Source organism: Bubalus kerabau, chromosome 5, assembly GCF_029407905.1.
Source record: "Bubalus kerabau isolate K-KA32 ecotype Philippines breed swamp buffalo chromosome 5, PCC_UOA_SB_1v2, whole genome shotgun sequence".
NCBI lineage: Eukaryota > Metazoa > Chordata > Mammalia > Artiodactyla > Bovidae > Bubalus > Bubalus kerabau.
In genome coordinates, this window is record NC_073628.1 from 16,374,666 (window position 1) to 16,378,361 (window position 3,696).

General features: G+C 48.0%; 1 long non-coding RNA gene across 1 annotated transcript; it reads left to right on the top strand.

Moving 5' to 3' along the window:
• On the top strand, nt 1–3,244 carry LOC129653677 (uncharacterized). The gene is made up of 3 exons (XR_008715195.1): nt 1–777; nt 1,280–1,371; nt 2,834–3,244. It is a non-coding gene; the product is annotated as an uncharacterized LOC129653677 (long non-coding RNA).
• The last annotated feature ends 452 nt before the right edge of the window (nt 3,245–3,696 follow it).

The window sequence follows — 3,696 nt, forward strand, 5'->3', positions numbered from 1 at the left end:
ATAAAATCTACAAAGTGGTTTCATAGAAGAATATGCACTCGAATGTAGTTCTTGGCAAAAGCAGCCGCGTCTTTAGGGGGAGTGTGTGTATGTTTCTGAATCATCACTAATTACCAGAAAGGGAAAATGCCTGCTTTCTACTGGTTTGTTTAGATGGTAAACGCTTAGGACAGAACTGTTTGGTGCTGAGGGGGGCTTTAGATTCTGAGCTGAGCTTTGGTCAGAGAGTGTTTCAGATGTAATGAGACCTTGTGGTGGACTGGGGTGAAAGTGACACAGAATCCTGGTTTTGTGAGGTTGCTGTGAGTCTCTGCTCACCTCCGGACCCCACCTCCTCCATGTGTCCATCTGATAGGTGAGGGCAGATTCTCCAAGGGAAGGTTGCAGGTACCAGGGGTGGATTGAGGCAGCCACCTCGGAGAAGCCACTGCTGGCAAATAATACTGTTATGAATGTTAGGGAAGCAATTAAAATGAACTCATCATTCCTCAAAATATTTATGTATTGAAAGTAATTCTAACTGATTGCCTTTAAGTAGCATTTTCTTCTGTTTTGCGCGATAACCACTGGGAGTGTGTTTTCCTTTGATTTCGGGATTCAGTCCTCAAGTGTGTGGAGATGAGCAGGGGACCTAACTGGTGATGTGGCTGGATATCCAACCCTGACATCACCCAAGCAGCTCCCCTGTCCCTCCTAGAGCTTCGGGAAGAACCTGGCCCTGAAGGGACACTTTTTGTTTCCTCCACCAAGGGAGGAAAGAAATAGTCAGTTCAATAAGTAAGTCAGTCTTAGTTGCTCAGTCATTTCTGACTCTATGCAACCCCATGGACTGTAGTCCTTCAGGCTCCTCTGTCCATGGGACTTCCCAGGCAAGAGTACTGGAGTAGGTTGCATGCCGTCCTCCAGGGGCTCTCCCCAACCCAGGGATCAAACCCGGATTTCCTGCATCTCCTGCATTGCAGGCAGACTCTACTGCTGAGTCACCAGGGAAGCCCGGTCAGTTCAATGCTGCCTCCTTAATGCCACTGCCTGAGACAGACAGTGGCTGGAGTCAACTAAGGTAAACACACCAACGGCTGGGTTGCCCCACGCCTCTGAAGGATTTTATTAAGAATCATAGTATTTGTGCCCAGATGATGGAGGAAAACCTGTGACAAACCCTGCTCAGGCAGGTGGGGGACCCCCTTTCTCAGCCTGGTGTGGTCCTAACTGGCTCTGTGACTTCGGGACAGCCCCAAACACTCTGAATCTCGACTTCACTCTCCTTGTGTGCAAACAGATCTTCACGGTCCCTTCCTCTTCTGACATCCTTGAATTCTGGAGAAAACTCCAAATGCAGAGAAAGCGGAGAGCGGGAGGTTCTGGTCAAAGGTAGGGTAACATGAAAAATAGACTAACTGTGCAGGGTGCCCCCTTCCCTGATGCTGGGAGAGGAAGTGAACAGAAGGGCCCTTGTGTGGTAGTGCTGGGGTCAGGGCTGCTGTCCAGGACCAAGTGGGTGGCCTGTCCTCCAGCTGCCTCGGTGCAGCTGACCCCTCTCTGTGGCCCTGCATCACTGAGCCTGGGAAGGGGCCAGGGCTCAAAGTCAGACCAGACTCTGTCCTGAGACAGGGATGCTGTGGCCGATCAGGGTAGAGGCCTTGATGGCCACTTTACTCAAGTTTGGGAGCGCTGAGGAGGGGGACAGAACAAGGCCAGCCCCCTGACGTCACTATGACACGTGTGTCCTTGTCTCCCACGCCCAACGTGGGCCCTATGCTCTGAGCCCTTGGTGTTTGCTGCTGATGGACGGAGGTGCACACTGGGTTCCCCATTCCTTCTTTAATTTTGTCAAAATCTGCATGTCTGTTTCTCTAATTAGAAGGCCGTGCCCCCACCCACCCACTGTATGTGACATCCCTAATTTCTCGCAGCTTCTTTGTAACCCTTCACAGCCTTGCATGCTATTCCTTCAATCTCCAAGCAGAGTTCTCTGTATAATACAGCTGCCCAGGCCTTTGGAAAGCAAGCTTTGCATTTCTGAAACCCACCCGATTCCAGTGTGCCCGTCCTGCCCCTTGCCACCTACTGAGGATAGTCAGGACAGTGACAGTGATTCTGGGGCCACAGGTGTGAGCCAGGACGCTCCTTCCCTGAGACACTGATAGAACTATTTATTGATAGTGAATCCAAGGGCAGGTCATCTGGGAAAATAACAGGGGGTGGAATTGGAATGGAGTCGAGCTGTAATCATAGACTCTTAGGAAGGATCTTCAGTGATTTTCTAAGTCAATGGGTTGCACACTTTTTTTTTAACCAGTGGCACCTTTATAAACACAGCATCTCTAGCAGCCTCCAGTGTCTTACAAAGCAAATATAGAGAACTTGCTGGTGGAAGCAGGTAGAGCCTGGAGCTGATGGGGCTTGGTCCTCAGGGAAGTTTGCAAACCCCCTGAGCCCTGGCCATGTGAGCACATTCTGAACACCATCAATCTAAGCTAATAAACTCTCCTACAGATGAGATCATTAAGGACAGTGCTTCAGTAACTTATTCCTTTCCATGTTGCTTGATTTTGTCATCCTGATGAGTTTCACATGTACCATATGATTAAAGCCAAGCAAAATGGTTCTAAATTGTTTATCTGGAGTTGCATGCCCTGTGAGGAAGAGAACAGAAACCAGAATCATGGGTACCTGCCCTGTAGGCTAGCATTCCTTCCTCTAGGCTAGAGTCCAAGCCAGGGGCATCATGACTGCGGGCCGCTTGTTAGGAAGGCAGATCCTCAAGCCCATCTCCAGACTGACTGCATCTGAAACTATAGAGATGGGACCCAGAAATCTCTGTTATTATCAGGCCTCCAGGTGACTGGTGCACGATGAAGTTTGAGAGCAACCGTCGTGGCCTAAACTTTGAAGATCCTCGGACTTGCCCAGTAATTTAGACTGTTCTTAGTGTTGTGTGAGTTAAGGCTTTGGGTGTTTTTATGTGTTTATGTTGGTCATGGGTGCAGAGGAGGGGAGAAGGTATAGAGTATACAGAATACCCCCACATTCAATATTTGGGATGAAAGTTGACAGATTTAGCCAATGAAAAAATACAGGATACCAGTTAAATGTATTGCTCAGATAAACAATGAAAAGTATTTTTGTGTAATTATGCAATATTTAGGACATATTAATGCCAAAATGTTATTTGGTTTTTATCTGGTGTGCACATTTAATCGGGCATACTGTATTTTATCTGGCAACCCTATCTGGGAGAGATCACAAATTGGGAATATTGCTCTCTTTTTTTCAGTCTTTTTCTCCTGCCTTCTCGGATCCAAAATCAGACAAGTATCTCATTTGGTGGTGTTTAGTCGCTCAGTAGTGTCTGACCCTTTGTGATCGCATGGTCTATAGGCCACTGGGTTCCTCTGTCCATGGAATTCTCCAGGCAAGAATACTGGACTGGGTTGTCATTTCCTTCCCCAGGGGATCTTCTTGACCCAGGGATCGAACCTGCATCTCCAGCATCTCCTGCATTGGCAGAGAGGTTCTTTATCATGGCCCCACCTGGCAGGCTCCACATATCTCATTGCAGGGCTATTATTTCCCAAATCCCTTTCTGTGTTGGTGAGAGAAGCTGGCAGAGAGGAATTAAAGCATGCGAAATGGTAAAGGCAGTAGCCTGCCAGCTCACCATTGTTGTTTTGTGTTTTTTCCTAAATATTAAGT